The sequence below is a fragment of the Herpailurus yagouaroundi genome, unplaced genomic scaffold, assembly GCF_014898765.1.
Source record: "Herpailurus yagouaroundi ecotype Mexico unplaced genomic scaffold, PumYag 184, whole genome shotgun sequence".
NCBI classification, from domain to species: Eukaryota; Metazoa; Chordata; class Mammalia; order Carnivora; family Felidae; genus Herpailurus; species Herpailurus yagouaroundi.
Window position 1 is genome coordinate 10,765,813 of NW_024412415.1, and position 18,030 is coordinate 10,783,842.

General features: G+C 38.7%; 1 protein-coding gene across 8 annotated transcripts in view; it reads right to left on the reverse strand.

Annotated features, from left to right (window-relative positions):
- Window positions 1–18,030, reverse strand: part of FRMD5 (FERM domain containing 5) — a 323,173-nt gene that overhangs the window by 304,028 nt on the left and 1,115 nt on the right. The gene's annotated exons all lie outside the window — the stretch shown is intronic.

Here is an 18,030-nt window from a genome sequence, read left to right on the forward strand (position 1 = left end):
TCCTCTGTCTCCCTCTCTCCACCCCTCCCCCCCACACACACTGTCTCTATTTCTCCCTCGAAAATAAAGGTTAAAAAAAAATTTTGTAAGACCTACAGATGGCCAACAGACACATGAAACAATGATCAATATCACTCATCATCAGGGAAATGCAAACAAAACTATAATGAGACATCTCCTCAATAGCTGTCAGAATGGCTAAAATCAAAAACACAAGAAACAACAGGTGTTGATGAGGATGTGGGGAAAAAGGAACCCTCATGCACTGTTGGAGAGAATGCAAACTGTTGTAGCCACCGTGAAAGATAGTATTGGGGTTCCTCAAAAAATTAAAACTAGAACTACCAATGCTCCAGTAATCACACAACTGGGTTGTTTACCCAAAGGATACAAAAACACTATGAAAGGACACATACGCCCCTATGGTTACTGCAGCATTATTTACAATAGCAAAATTATGGAAGCAGACCAAGTGTCCAAATAATACTGCAGCATTATTTACAATAGCAAAATTATGGAAGCAGACTAATGAATGAATAAAGATGTGGGGTGTGTGTGTGTGTGTGTGTGTGTGTGTAATGGAATATATTTCAACCATAAAAAAGAATGAAATCTTGCCATTTGCAACAACATGGTTGCAGCTAAAGAGTATAATGCTAAGTGAAATAAGTCAATCAGAGAAAGATAAATACTGTATGATCTCATCATATATGGAATATAAGAAACAAATAGGGGCACCTAAGTGGCTCAGTTAGGTGAGCATTCAACTCTTGATTTTGGCTCAGGTCATGATCCTATGGTCATGGGACTGAGCCCAACACTGGGCTCTGCACTGAGTGTGAATCCTGCTTAAGATTCTCTGTCTCTCTCTGCCCTCTCCCCCCAACCCTGCTCATGTGCTCTCTTAAAGAAAAACAAAAAACAAAAAACAAAAAAAACCTCTTTCTAAAAAAGAAAGAAAGAAAGAAAACAAATGAACAAAGGAGGGGAAAGAGAAACAAAACAAAACAAAACAAACCAGACTCTTAACTATAGAGAACAAACAAATGGTTGGGGGCGGGGGATGAATGAAATAGGTGAAGAGGATTAAGAGCACACCTATCATGATGAGCACTGAGTAATGGATAGAATTGTTGAATCACTATATTGTACATCTGAAATTAATGTAACACTGTATGTTAACTACACAAATTAAAATAGAAAAAAAACACAATGAGATACTACTTCACTCCCACAGAATGGCTATTATCAAAAAGATAATCGTGAGGATTTGTGGCAAGGATGTGGAGAAACTGGAGCCCTCATGCAGCCACTTCGGAAAACTGGCAATTCCTCAAATATTAAATATCAAGTTACCCACATGATCCAGCAATTCTACTCCTAGGTATCAATCCAAGAGAAATAAAAGCCTATTTCCACACAAAAAATTATATATATGCGTTGTGCATCTGAAACAAATACAGTATTGTATGTCAACTGTATTTCAACTAAAAACAAACAAACAAAAACTTGTATGGGAATGTTCACAGCACATCTAAAAGAAAATATACATCCACACAAAAACTTGTACATAAATTGTCAAGATTTATAATAGCCAAAAAGTGGAACCACAATGTCCAACAACTCATGAATGGATAAACAAAATGTGACAGATCCATACTACGGTAAATTATTTGGCAATAAAATAGAATGAGGTACTAATACAAGTTATTACTTGGATGAGCCCCAGAAACATTATATGCTAAGTGAAAGAAGTCAGTTACAAAAGACCATGTATTGTATGATACCATTTATTTGAAATGTTCATAATTGGCAAATCTATAGAGACAGAAAGTGGATTAGTGTTTGCCTAAGGCAGAGAGTTGAGGGGAGGGAGACAGGAAACGGAAGTGACTGCTCATGGGTACAAGGTTTCTTTCTGGGGTGATATAAATGTTCTAAAATTAGATTATGTTGATGATTGCACATCTCCATAAATATGCTAAAAACTGTTCAATTGTACACTTTAAACAGACGAACTTTATGATACATAATTTGTATCTCAAAAAAGCATTATGCTAAGTGAAAGAAGCCAGACTCAAAAGATTACATATTGTATGATTCTATTCATATGACATTGTGGAAAAAGCAAAACTATAAGGACAGAAATCACATTAGTGGCTGCCAGACACCCAGAGAAGCAAGAGGAGACTGACTATAAAGGGGCAAAAAAGAACTTGATGGGATGGTGGAAATATTCTATATATGGTTACACAATTTACACGCATTTGTCAAAATTCAAAGAACTGTACAGCTATGAAAGAGTGATTTTTAGGGGCACCCAGCTGGCTCAGTCAGTGGAGCACACAACTCTTGATTCCAGGGTTGTGAGTTCAAGCCCTATGTTGGGCCTAGAACTTACTTTAAAAAAAAAGTGAACTTAATGTAAATTGTACCCAAATAAACCTGACTTTTTTAAAAAGCCAAGTTTACATTGTAAGAAATGCAGAAAACGGTATTTGGAACCTTGAGACCCCAAGAATAGTGGAAACATTTACAATGTATCAAAATTCACTCTTAAGTTCTATAACATATGTGGCACATGCCTCCTACAAAGGTCATCAATATTATGTAATACTGCCTATGAAAAGAGTGGTAATGTAGTAGTAATATACATGAGGACCATGCAGAATTTGAGATCAAAGTTTAAAAAAAAAAAAAGCCATCCCTCCAAAAAAACAAAGCAGTAAAACTCAACATAAATAAAAGAAAGTTATCTGGCCAAGTCCACTTAGGGGAGAAAATGGCACTTAAAGTACAGTCTTGAGAAACACTCTAGTGTAATCAAAGTAAACAGAGTGTAACCTCTAAACTGGGACATACCTTCAAAAAAAAAAAAGAAATTAAAACTGTATTGTTAACATATGTACAATAATCTGCACTAAGTAGGGAAAGGACTAAAGGGCAGAGTTTATCAGCATTTAGAAAGTACTAATCAAACAAGATAGAAACACTGATTCTTGTAGATACATAATTACTAGCTCTGTACTCTGAAACAGACATGGTTTATAAGGCTTCTACACAACCTCGAAGAATACCCCTCAAAACTATTTGCCTTCCAAGATGGCTTTCAAATTTGTTCTTCCAGTCTCTGATCCTAAAGAAGTGCCTATAATGACAGAAACTAGTATTCACTACCCCACTGTAGTTAACAGAGATTCTAAATTATAAATTTTAAAAAAGCTATGATTTTGATTAGCATGAGTCAATCCCCCAGAATCTGATCTGTGTTGAACGAGTAGATAAAACGGTATTTTGTATCCTGCAAAACTAAGGGCCAGAATACAGACCGAAGCAGTCACAAAGATCTGCCTTGACATCTCTTTCCTTAAAAGGAATATTTGTGTTTGCAAAGAATATCCTTCACAGAGGGAACACTAGGGGAAAATGGGTGATGGGCATTGAGGAGGGTACATATTGGGATGAGCACTGGGTGTTGTACATAAGCAATGAATCACGGGAATCTACCCCTAAAACTAAGAGCATACTGTATACACTGTATGTTAGCCAACTTGGCAATAAATTATAAAACAACAACAACAAAAACCCTATTGAGCCATGGACAAATTCCTTAGGAACTGTAGAATATTTGTGCTAAAAGAGACTGGAAGGGTCTTCTTTCTGAGCCTCTTCATTTTGCAGATGAAAGCTTAAATTACCTGCTTAAGCCCTCAAAGTTAATCAGTCTAGAAAGTCAGGCATTTAACACAAGTCTCCTGACTCCCCCAAGTCAATGTTTTTCCCATTGGACTATAGTGCCTGCTTCATCAGAAAGCAATGACTAAGAACAATGATGAGGTCATACAGAGTTTGAATCCCAGCGCCCCCCCACTGACTAGCTGTGAGACAGTAGGCAAGTAGGCAAGTTATTTAACATTTCTAAGCTTTATTGTACTCATCTGGAATTAGGGACAGTGACATTTTCCATTAAACAGGTAGGATTAAATGAAGAATACACATAAAGTGCTTATCACAGAGCCCAGAACACAGTAAGTACACAATAAATTTTTAAATGGCTCAATTAACATATTAAATTAAAATATGTAATATGGACATTACACCAAATAACTCTCTAAAATACAACAATGACACATTATGATATGTGTAATCTGTCAGGACATTCATTTTAATTGTAGTTAATTATGTCAGAGAAAACTTACAAAGAGAGGAACAGAGAATCACAGCAAAAAATAAAGATGCAAAAAAACTACCAGATATTACTTTTAAACTCTTACCTTACCTTTTTATTATCACAGAATTGACTTTATTTTCAAGTATGTTATGTCAAAACCTATCTACTTATAAACCTACATCATTTTGAAAGGTTACTGGAGTCTAATCAGTGAGAAAACTTTCTATAGTCATTCTGAACCATAAACCCAAACTAAGTAATAAGCATATTTGCTAAAGAAAACTGATTCAATCACATTTTAAAACTTTATAATTATAGACTCATAAGAAGTTGTAAAAATAGTATTAAATTGTCCCATGTATGCTTCACCCAGCTTCCCCCCCAAGGGTAACTTCTTACATAACTGTGGTATATGATCAAAGGCAGGAAACTGACATGTGAATTAAGATATAATTCATATCATAAGATTACCTTTTTTTAAAAAAAGATTTTATTTTTTTTAAGTAATCTCTATACCAAACGTGGAACTCACAACCCTGAGATTGAGAGTCACAAACTCTTCTAAGCCAGCCAGGTGCCCCAATTACCTTTTTTTTTAAAAAATGTTTATTTTGAGAGAGAACACACGAGTGTGAATGGGGAAGAGGCAGAGAGAGGGAGAGACAGAGCAGATTACCATTTTAAAGTGTATAATGCAGTGGGTTTTAGTACAATCCTAGAATCATACACCTATCACCACTAACCACCTTTTAAAGTACCATAATATCACCCCAACGACCAGAAAAATCTGTTCATTTTTAAAATCTATTTAGCTCAAGTTAAAGGTAACTTTACATTTGCATTATTAACAATCCTCTTTATCAAAGCTAACGTTTTCATTCCTGCATATCTACAATCAACATTTATGGAGCCCCTAGGTGAGACCTTAGATACTAACTGTACAAAGTCTCCGCCCTTCAAACAGTTGTCTAGTGAGAGGCAGACATGTGAGTAAATATTTACAAGTGAATATGGTAGATGCTATAATAAGGTCCCCCAAAGCACAGCCGAACAACACTGTGGAGGGAGTTTACCTTGGAATAACATGATGAGAAGCTGATGGTCTACAAAGCAGTATAAAATGCATTGGGAGGACAACAGGAGACAAGTCTGGAAAGGAAGGCAGCAGAGGTAACGGAAGAGCATCTATGCCATGCTAAAAGACTGTTATCAAGTAAGTAATGGGAGAATCTTGAAGGATTTTAAAAAAGAGAAAATGATCAAAGTTGCATTTTGGAAGCATGTGAAAGATAGGAATGCGCCTACTGTTCCACAGGAAAGTAAAACCTAGACCATTGAGACCCTGTATTTGGCAAGCAGCAGATGGACAACTTACTTTTAAATATATATATCGAAATATTTCTCTACCAGTCAGCAAATAGCCACAGCCCTAAGAGGCCTCTCCCTCTTCCCCAGGACCACTGTGAACCCCACCTCCCATGATTCAACACGAAATAGTGTCTGGCCCAGCAGAGGGCCATAGAGTCAATTCCAGCATGTTCTCGCAGAGTCTTGGTCAGTGAGGTATTCAACATGACTCACTGATTGTTGAGTTATTTTATTTTTATTTTTTAAGTAAGCTCTAGGCCCAGCGTGGGGCTTGAACCCACAACCCCAAGATCAAAAGTCACATGCTCCACCAACTGAGCCAGCCAGGGGCCCCGATTATTGAGTATGTTAATTACCCCCACATGGGGGCCAACCTCAGCGAACTCCTTTAAATCATTAAAGCTCTCCTATCACAAACAGCTGCAACAACAAAAAATAGACATCCAACATTCTTTCATTTTCTCCAACCTGCTTCTCCAGATTCTCACTCCAGATTCTGACCAGGTATTTCTGCTGAGGGTTCATCTTGCTCCATCCCAGAGGTTTCTCTGGTTTTGACCTTTTCTTTCTCCTTATCAATTCTCTTAATGCTCCCTCTAGTTTCACCAACTTCAGCTGTCAAAAATAAATACTCTCCTGGCCATAGGCAGCGCCCCCACTGTGCAGACCCAGTCCTGAAATACCAGACCTGAAGTTACAGTACAGGAAGAGTCTCACTGAGTCTGTTAATCTAATCTAATCTAATTAAGAAATCATTGCAGGGGCGCCTGGGTGGCGCAGTCGGTTAAGCGTCCGACTTCAGCCAGGTCATGATCTCACGGTCCGTGAGTTCGAGCCCCGCGTCGGGCTCTGGGCTGATGGCTCAGAGCCTGGAGCCTGTTTCTGATTCTGTGTCTCCCTCTCTCTCTGCCCCTCCCCCGTTCATGCTCTGTCTCTCTCTGTCCCCAAAATAAATAAACGTTGAAAAAATAAAAATAAAAAAAATAAACACAGCCCTGGATTAGAATCCAGGCTTTGTCATTTAAAAAAAAAAAAAAGAAATCATTGCAGGAGCGCCTGGGTGGCTCAGTGGGCTGAGTGTCCAACTTCGGCTCAGGTCATGATCTTATGTTGGTGAGTTTAAGCCCCGCATCAGGCTCCATGCTAACAGCACAGAGACTGGAGCCTACTTTGGATACTGTGTCTCCCTCTCTCTCTGACCCTCCCCTGCTTGCACTCTCTTTGTCTCTCAAAAAATAAAACATTAAAAAAAATTTTTTTAAAGAAATAACTGCAAAAAAAGTGAATAGAAAACTCTAAACATACTCAGTCCATCCCCAAAGTATCACTTTATACAATATTTTCATTTGTTTATAGTCTCAAATTCCAGTTAATTAAAATATACACTATTGTGTTAAATAATGAAATTAAAGGAAATCAATCACATTATGCTCCAATGTGTATTTATACACATTATAATTGCACCTTTTTTAACACCTCCCACCACTACCAACAGGTGTGTCCACCAAAGAATTTGACAATAAGCAAAGGTATAACTTAGTAGTGATAACAATTAGAAATGGTGTTACGAAGGGATATCTGGCTGGCTCAGTCGGTGGAGCATGCAACTCTTGATTCTGGGGTCCTAAGTTCGAGCCCCACACTGGGTGTAGAGCTTGCTTTAAAAAAAGAAAAAGAAAGAAATAGTGATAAGAGATTGTATTAAATAAGTGGCCCAAGAATAAATTACGATAAAACAAAGATCATAAGAGATGGACAGAAGAGCTATGGTGTTAGGAAAGATGGTGGGAAATAAAACTATAGAATTCAAGATGTGAAGAAAAGGCTTTCCATTTTTGATTATTTTCTTTCAACCAGAAACTAAAGATATTTTATGTGAGATATATTCTTAGTAGGAATAGTCTGTATTACTTTATAATGACACAGTAAAAGATATAATGTGCAGCAAGACAATATTATATCTGTCTCTTAAAAATAATCAGTCTAGGGGCACCTGGGTAGCTTAGTCGGTTAAGAGCCTGACTCTTGGCTTTGGCTCAGGTCATGATCGCCTGGTTCCTGAGTTCGAGCTCCACATCAGGCTCTGTGCTGACAGTGCAGAATCTGCTTGGGATTCTCTGTCTCCCTCTCTCTCTGCCACTTTCCCACTCGTGCTTACTCGCTTGCTCTCTCTCAAAAATAAACTTAAAAAAATAATCAGTCTACTGTACCCAATATCAAAAATTAGAATGAGAAATATGTGTTCTCTTTTACCATACAAATTAGAAAACAATTTAATTTTTTTTAGCATTTATTTATTTTTGAGAGAGAGAGAGAGAGACAGAGTGTGAGCTGGGAAGGGGCAAAGAGAGGGAGACACAGAAGCCAAAGCAGGCTTCAAGGCTCTAAGCTGTCAGCACAGAGCCCAATGTGGGGCTCGAACTCATAAACCTCGAGATCATGATCAGAGCTGAAGTCAGCAGCTTAACTGGCTGAGCCACCCAGCTGCCCCTACAATTCTTTTTTTTTTTTTTTTTAATGTTTATTTGCTTTTGAGAGAGAGACAGACCACAAGTGGGGGAGGGGCAGAGAGAGAGAGGGAGACACAGAATGCAAAGCAGGCTGCAGGCCCTGAGCTGTCAGCACAGAGCCCAACGTGGGGCTCGAACTCATCAACTGTGAGATCACGACCTGAGCCAAAGTCGGACGCTCAACTGAGTCAACCAGGCTCAGGCTCAGGCTCAGGCTCAACTGAGTCAACCCAAATTAGAAAACAATTCTTAGATGTGCTTTCTGTACTGTGGGTACTCATTTAGGTAAGCTTATCTAAATAAGATATACTTAAAAATAAGCAAAGTACTGATTTTTCAGATCAGCTATGTTGCTTATATATTCTGACACTGCAATAGTTGGTTCAGTATCTTATGTCCTGAAGCTACACCAAGCCAACTCCCATTCACTTTTTAAAAAAAACCTTCACATAATGCTAGAATCTAAAGCTGGGTATAGATTAAGTTGCACTGTAGTACTAGGACTACCTTATGTTTTGATCAGATTTTTATCTTTTATACAGCCAAATTTCTTCTGAGAGGACACCTAAAGAGCTGATATGATATTTTGTTGTAGGGATGAGTGTATCCTATGAAACTGCAGGCTCTACATGCCTTGTAACATCCCAGGCATCACTGCCAGCCCATGGGGTCCTTCTGCCCTACAAACCTCCAATTCCATAATTACTCTGGAGGATTCTGGATTTTTCTAGAATCAAAAATCTGAAAGAGGGCAGGCTGGATGTTTTCTTCAGCCTAAATTATGCCCTAGAGGGGTGACTGGGTGGCTCAGTCAGTTAAGCATCCAACTTCAGCTCAGGTCAAGATCTCATGGTCTGTGAGTTCGAGCCCTGCAACAAGCTCTGTGCTGACATGACAGCTCAGAGCCTGGAGCCCACCTTGGATTCTGTGTCTCCCTTTCTCTCTGCTCCTCCCCTGCTCATGCTCTGTCTCTCCTTCAAAAAATAAACATTCAAAAAATTTAAAAAAAAATTATCCCCTAAAAGTACTTGAGATCCTTAGATGAATTAATTCTACTTCCTTATGCTGTGATCAATGTTCTTATCTGCCTGGCTCATGTCTGACCAAACAATAATCTTAGTGGCATCTCCTGAATAGAGTATATGGAATCCTCTGGTACTTGTGAAACCAACCCTTCCACTTGGGTGTCCTCAAAATTAGGCTAAGGCCCAGACTAGAGGGCCCTGGAGTTAAATCAAGCAATATGGAAATAAGGCTTTGCACCTGCCTGGAGGCAAAGGATAATTTGCCTGACTATGGAGTGCCTGAATGGACTACCAGCTTATAAGGGTTCCTAATGATTTGGCTTTTTTCTACTATGAGTTCAATGAAAGTGGCCAGACTTTTGAGCGTGCCCTGGGGCATGCTGTTTTGATGAACCACTATTTCTTTCAGGTCTTGGGCCTGTGGGCCTTTGCTAATTTATCTGGCTCCCATAATACCACTTCACAGCAAGCCTCCTTAATCTCTCCAACAAAGTGGAGTGCCTGTATTGTCAGTCATTCCCCTATTCATCAGTCTTTAAACTATCCCTTCTTTTTCTCCTTTTCCAGAGCAAAATAACCTATTAGCATTGGCATTCTGCCGAACATTGATTGCCTAAATGCCAAACAGTACTTTCCTGGAGGTTCCCATCCCCAAAGCTCTAGCCTGGCATTGTGTGGAATGCTCAAAGTGCACCCTGTGTTGGGCTGGGAACTTCAGAGCTGGCAGGCAGGGGTTCACTGGGGAATCAGGGAAGCATTCCTCCATCCTCTAGAAAAGCGATTTTTGGTGGTCACTTAGGTTTGGGAACAGAGATGCAGAATTGTGCCTCTTAGGGCTCCACTGGTCACATTTCTTAACTGTTAATGCACCATTTAGGCTGCATTATATCAGCCAAAGGATTTCCAAACATCAGCTGAATGTTGGGATTTGATACTCTCTTTTTTGGGGCGGATAAATAAGCTGATGCCAGAGATGAGGTCCCCTGGAAACAAAAGTATATGCATAGTTGCTGCAGCCACAGAATTAGCACAGATTGATACATGACTCTACCTTTTTATATGATGCCATTGCTTTGTGAAGAATCTTAATTTGTGTTATATACTTTTGGAGTTAGATTTAATTCAACACCAGCTTTGTGTTATTTTTAGTTTAGACTAAGTCTTCTGAGCAGTCAAGAGTGATTGAAATTTGCTGACAGCAATTTTTCCTAGGCAACTAGATTGTTATTCGACTCAACTGTACCAGAGTACGTCAGATAAACATAGTAAAGACTAAATACATTTGGCTTTACATTTTTAGCTTTCCTACCTTCAAGTTGCCTGCTGTTACCTCAGCCTGGAATGCCCTTTACCCATCCCCACAGCCCATTTTCTGCTTTTGGCACTCTTTCATGACCTAGTTCAAATCTCACCTCCTTTGAGAAATATTTAATTTCTATTCCCCCAGATTTGCACTGCCACAACATACTACCTTGTCTTAGTGCTGAATCCCATGAGATTTTGTTTGCTATTTACATGTTTGCAAACAAGGGTCTTCCTACACCCCCAGTGCTTTAAGAGGTGAAGATTTCTTTGAAAAACAGTATAGAAATATAAAATAATCATATTCTTTCTAGGTCAGGGAAGACAAAAATAAAACCAATACATATAAGAGCATCAAATTGGAATGATGACCCATCATGACTCCTGCCCACCTGAAACTGGTATGCATATCTGCAAATAAACTTTTACCCTACAAGGGTAGAGAATCAGTTAAGGCCATTCAGAAATAAATCAAAAATTAGAAATATGAGATTCACTCTTGGCTTCTCCTTCTCCCTCATTATACTCAATCAACAATACTCATCAATTTTACTAAATATCTGTGTGACCCAGTACTAGTGATCTCAAACCTCAGAAAGCGTTAAGACCTACCTTGTTAAAACAGAAAGCTGAGGGGCACCTGGGTGGCTCAGTCGGTTAAGCGTCCCACTTCGGCTCAGGTCATGATCTCACAGTCTGTGAGTTTGAGCCCCGCATCAGGCTCTGTGCTGATAGCTCAGAGCCTGGAGCCTGCTTCGGATTCTGTGTCTCCCTCTCACTCTGACCCTCCCCTATTCATGCTCTGTCTCTCTCTGCCTCAAAAATAAACGTTAAAAAAAAAAAACTTAAAAAAAAACAAAACAGAAAGCTGAGCTCCATCCTGTGTATTTCTCATTCACTAGGTCAGCAGTGGGGCCAGAAATTTGCATTTGTAACATGTGCCCAGGAGAACCTGATGCTGCTCATCCAGGAACCACACTTTGAGAACCATTGCTTTAACTCATCCCCCTATTCTATTCTCCTTGCTTTATAACAAGGTTCCCAATTTCTACAAAAGGAAAAAGCCCCCTGAGTTGTGACACAGTAAGATGGCTCAAATAAGACATAAAAATAGCTAGTTTTGGTCCTGATCTAGAATGGTTTCCCTTGGTGGGCAGGGGTTGTCTACGTCTTTGAAATGACCCTTAACATACAGAAATGAGTCCTACAGCATTTCTGGAGTGGTCCAAAGTGTCTCTAAATACAGACCAGAAGATGAGGTCATGGTAACGCAAGGAGTCAGAAGTAGAGGAGGGGGAATGAAAGCTATAATCACTGTCAAAGGGGTGTTTTCTGTAGACAAGTGAATGGAGCTATTGTACACAAACTCAGTGGTTGCCAAGCATGTGGCCCAATTATTTTGCCTGTATGAGCATGGCACGGAAGGATCTCCTTAGAGGACTTGATTCACACAAGTTGGTGTTTAGTAGCAAGCAAAAGTCTGGAGAATTTGAACCTAACTATACAAGTTCCTGCTTTCCAAATCTAGGATATAATACAATTAAGTTGGAAAGACTACAAAAGTAAAACACCATCCTTAGAGATAGTACAGCATTTACAGTTGGTGAAAGACCAATATAGAAGATCTTGCTCAAAATATTGACAATAATGAGGATCACATGGTGGCCTTGGGCAGCAAGAAGTCCATAATTTAAATCTAGGGGTTAGCCTCCGAAACTGCTTTCCCTACTCTCTTGGGCTCCACTGCTATTTAAAATGTTTGTAAAAGTTCAAAAAGTTGTATTGGCCACCCACCAGATCTAAGGTCTTAAAGAAATGGGAGGTTTACTTCAGTGGCTAGGATGGATATGTGACAAGGTGTTTTGCTCTCTTAGGTGAAATACCATTCACTCTACAACATAGGAGTGGAGATGCTTTAGTGGTCTTCAAAGTTCTCAGCTGCATGAGAGAACCATTCAGGTGGTTCACCTGAGCCCAAAGTATCAAGGCCAGAAAACAGAGAGGGACAACAACAGCCACCTGGCCTCCAAGAGAGCAGCACCTTCCTCCCTGAGCACCACGTAAGTAAGAAATAGAAGCTGTGAGGTTGCTGCCAATCCTCCATATTCCCATCTGTTGTATAAGCTCTGGCTAGGCAGAGCTGAAGAACAGTGTCCCACAGGAGGCTGCTCCATGGAACAGGGTCTACAGTCAGAATGCTACAGATGAGGCTATCAGAAGATGAATTCAGCTTAAAATAGACATAATTAGAAACAGGTTGGGAAGCATGGGTTTCTTCCTGTTGGGGCAAGAGGTTAGAAAATGAGGCTATGAAGAGATTTTATGTGGCACTGACTTAGGGGAAAGAGTGAAGGAAGCTTCTGTGGCTGTGGTGATCCCAGTGTCAATATCCTAATTCCGCCAGACCTCCAACTCCCCATGAAGCACTGTACTACACAGTATTCATTTGATCTGAGCCTTCTAAACCTGCAGAGATGGAGGAAGGGGAGACCTGAAAGGCTTGAAATCCTAAGAGACAAACCAAAAAAATCATAGGAATTCTAGACCACAGCTCTAATTCAACCAAGGATAATTGCAGAAAGTTATCAGAGACCTCAAAGGCTCCGTAAAATACCACATTTACATACCATACCTCTCACCAGGGAGAGGGGCTGCAAAGCAAAGTGGTTTGGAATGGGATGGGTTGAAACTGGTTTACAGTTGTTAGAGAATGTTTGTTGTTTTCAGACACATGAAATGTTACTTATTTTTTTTAATGTTTATTTATTTTTGAGACAGAGAGAGACAGAGCATGAGCAGGGGAGGGGCAGATAGAGAGGGAGAAACAGAATCCGAAACAGGCTCCAGGCTCCGAGCTGTCAGCACAGAGCCCGACGCGGGGCTCGAACTCACGGACCGCGAGATCATGACCTGAGCCGGAGTCAGACGCCCAACCGACTGAGCCACCCAGGCACCCCAGACACATGAAATTTTAAAGTGCTGGAGTTAACTCAGCCATCATGTAGCACAAACAAATCAGAACAAATATTCATTCAACTATAAACATATGTGTCACTGTGATATAATTCTTAGGGTTTAAAATTTATAGCTTCCTCTTACTCTCCCCTTTAAAAATTCTAAAGTGTAATCTACTGAAAAATAGTTATTAAAATAATCCAAAATATTTTACTATAATAATCATATAACTTAAATTACCACCTTGCTTATTTTGGGCTACACATTTTAATACCTATACATAAACCACTACAATTGTATAATAAAAATGACTTTTTTGTCTTAGGTTGTCTGATTTTTATCTTGGCAAACTTTTTTTTTAAGTGTGATATTAACACTAGCACAGACACGATCAACTTGTCTCTGGGCAGTGTAACAAACAGAGGACTCAAAAACCACATACTCTTTTATTATACACTATGTTGAATTGCCTTGTCTAGCATATTCATTCCAAGCATTTAATTGAATGCAGATTCATACAAATACCCTTGAGTAAAATCTGCTATGGTGAATGCTTCTAGGTTTCTCTTGGATGCCACTGCTATTTCCCTAAACTGGACTTTTTCAAAAGGAGAAAGAATAAGAGCATAAATACATATCTAAAATATACCTTTTGTCCTTAAAGGTTGATCTGCATTAGTTTTATACAATAGATATTTCCATATACAAATTAAGAAACAGAATACGAGTGCTTTTAGGATTCTAGAAGGCTAATTTTGGACCTTAGTTTCGAGAATTAGAGTCTGACTTACTATTGTAACAGATCCTGAGACACCATAATTACCTTTTTAAAACAAAGTTTTAGAAAAAAACAATGAATTCACGAAAATACAACAGCTTTGTGTTTTTCTGTGAATAAAATTATCTTAAGTCTCTAACAACATCCCTTTTGCATTAATGAAACCAAGGATTTTGCTTACCAAATATGAAACAGAAATTCTTAGAAAAGACAAATCATGGTCAGTCCAGGAAATAAATGCCCCTCTAAAGCCAAAGCTTTGGTAGGATAGAAGGAAAGCAAACCTGAACTCTTGAATTTTAGAGAAGAATTCTACTACAGAATCCAGTTATTCCAGCTTTGGATTGTACAATTTCACTGAGATTAATCAGACATCATTTTAAGGACACCTAAGGGTTAATTTATTTTCCAAAAACAAAATCCTATTTTTTATTTGAATAGAATAAGGCACAATGTAAGTACAGATTAGTCTGTTTAAATCTTGTTAGTATTTGTAAAGACATTACCAAGTAATTTTCTCTTTACTATGAAATAAGTATTAATTATTGTTCTCATTTTACAGATGGGAAAATTAAGATACAGACAGGTGAAATGACTTAGGAAGTCAGGAGGAATATAGGGAACAAAGCTGGGATTTTATAGACAAAATGACCAGAGTTTCAATATAGTATAGCCACTTACTACTAGCTTTGAGCAAGTTCCTTCATCCAAGCCTTTCATCTGTAAAATGAGGATAATAACACCTACCTCTCAAATAGTTGATGTAAGGTATAAGCAAAGCACCTAGCAGAAAGCATAATACAGAGTTGCCCATTCAAGAAACATCAGCTCTCCCAGCAATCCACAATCTTATTTTCTTCAGCTGGTACAAGAGGTGTCTACTGAATCCACATGCTATTGTGAGGTAAGTGAGAACACAAGCGGGGCACCTTGCAAGTATGGGGCTCAATACATTTGTTCTCTCCCCCAGTACTCCCTCTCTTACCCTAGGTCCCACAGTTACTAAATGGCTGAGCCGCAGTCAAATCCAGATCTTGGTTCTACTATAGAACTGTTTCTGTACATATGCATTTTATTTATGATAGTACCTCATTTAACTGCAAAAACAAATTTAACCTAGCTGCTTGATCAGTTATTATTTTAATGTGTTCCCAGTAAAATCAAATTTATTTCTAGGGCAGCTTTACTTTTCAGTAATCAGAAAAAAAGTGATTAATATTTCAGACTTGAAAATATGTATTTTTGATATGAATTTCTACTGGCATTCCTTAAGGTATATTCTTAATATTTTATAAACTATTAAACTCAAAACAGTCAAAAATCTATTACTTAGGATATTACATATCTAAGCATTTAAGTGAGTCCATTTGATATACTAAGTTCAAAGATATTAGGTAGCCTTTTCATTTTTCCTATTTGCTCCCAAATAAAATAACAAAGTAGGGTAGTAAATGTAGTAAATAAATGCAGGTATTCATAAATGAAACAGATGTGTAGAAATTACGGACTAGATCTGCATTTATGAAGCAATGACCTTCAAAACTGGCAGGGAGCTGTTAACAATGTTCTTCACAGGGGAGCAATTATATTACAACCCTATGTATACTTTCATTTCTCATGATCTACAAATACATTTGCATATCAGAAAGAATAAAAGAATAGTCTGGTAACTGAGGCAATCTTTACTGAAAGGATATAAGGCGTTTTCCTTACCTTGATAATCACATCCTAAATGCTAGATCAGTAGAACTGGTGCAGTATGAAAGGCTAGAACAATACTTTGACAGAATTTCCTACAACTGAAATTTACCAAATGTGGCTATTATGGCTCTAACCTAGTGATACATTTCTGACTCTCTAATACCCTAAGTGTTCTCTGATTATCCCAAGAAGTACTGAAATCACTCTACAATACATACCTTATTTAAAGAAAAATATGGCATACAATATTTTAAGGAAAATGATTCCAAATTATCACCAAGTTTTTTTTAAATACTGTACTGCAATTCCTAGAATGTTAGGAATATCGCTTTAACCTAGCAAGTAGCTCACAGCTCCTTTCCATACTGATTTAAAAGACCCAGTGCCCAATGCTTGACAAATAAGCGCATGCACAAACACACAAATACACACACTACAGAAATGTAGAAGGGGTGAAAGTTACTAAGAAAAGCTCAATCTCTAAAAACTTAAAAAAAGCTATATCCACAAAATATTAATTTCACATAATATCCTGTCTTTTTTTTTTTTTTTTGACATTTCCTCTCATTGGGTAAAAACAAAAGGAATTCACAATAGTGGTGCCAAAGACTGACAATATTACATAAATTTCAGAATTCCTGTATTTTTAAAATTTTCATGCAAGAATCACAATGCACAATCATTAGCATGTCTAGACAGTGGACACTCACTACAGTATAATCATGTTACACCAAGCTTAATTTTTTATGTGGCCTGAATTTTTATAACACATTGACTTGTAATAATGTAAAAGAAGACCAGCAGGAAAAGAAACACAACCATAGTAAGATATAGCAAGCATAAACCCAGTAAGTCCTGTTAGACTTAAAAATACTGTTTTTCTTAACAGTAATAAAACTACCCACAACTGTAATACCAACCAACCAACCTCAAAGGTTCCACTAACTGGGAAAAAATAACTAGTTGTCTTATTGTGACACTGTAAAAGCCACAAGATTATCACTAGTGGAGTGGTGATGTCAATTTTGTTTCATTTGTACTCTATACCTTGGCAAAAGTTAATGACCTGCCCCAGGAATTTTATTTCACCATATACCCCAAAGTATTCTTAGGACTCACAAAGTCTAAATCTTACACTGCCCTTCATATGCTATTGTGTAAATGCTTTAAATTTTAAAACAAAAGGATAAAGACTTTAAAAGCTCTAGACAATGCATTCAAATGGTGAATATGTCAAGTCAATGTTTTCTCCTCCCCCACCCAAAAACAAACAAAAAAAACTGTACATGGCACATAAAGATACAATAGAAACAAAAAGTAGCATGCCACTCATTCTGTGAGAAAATACAGAACATCTATCAGATTCAACTACCAAAATCCTTTTCACGTGATGGCTAGCATCTTTATGACTGTGTTTAAGTGGCCTTAAAAACCGATGTTGTTCTCTTTCTCTGCCCTCCTGGATCTTTGACAGCAGTCAGCACTTATGCCCAGAGCTGGTTTGGAGAGTGGGAGAAAAGGGAAAGTGAGGAGAAGGCTGAACTGAGCACGGACTCAGCAGAGAGCAGCTGCTCTCACACACTACCCAGCGTCTTTCTCACACACCGCTATTTTCCGCTATTGAGCATTCTCAGCAAAAAATAAATGGGGGGTTGGGGGGCCAGGAGACAAAGAGGGTAGAACCAGAGGCCGACAGTTTTTGTCTGCCACATCTGAGGCGAGAAGCCCCCTCTGGTTTCTTGCTGCAAAGGCAAGGGATCAGATGAGACCCCTCCGGGTCCAACTCAATTTGCTTCTCCGGAAAGAGCAGTTTCCGGCAGCGAGCGCAGGATCCTCCGGCTGCTGAACTAAACACCGGAGCATTGTCAATGTTTCCTATCACTGACTTTACAGAGGAGGAGAGAGGGCTGTGACTGCATTCCTGGGAAAGACTACTACTCCAGACGTTCCACACAGCAGTAGTGAAAACACATAAGAGGTTGTAAAAATCCCTTCCAAAATACCAGGTTTCTGAAGAAATGCTGCGAAGCATTAACGTATTGTTGGTGTTATTTGTAAGTCACCGATTCTTTCTCGCCACGGCCAATCCTCAAATCTCTGGTACTTGTTGCTAAATCTTTACCTCACGCCCCCCAGAATTGCCCAACACAAATGAGATCTGCGGAGCGAAAGGCGGGGGGGGGGGGGGAAGGGGGGGGGGAGCGAAAACCAGTGACCCAA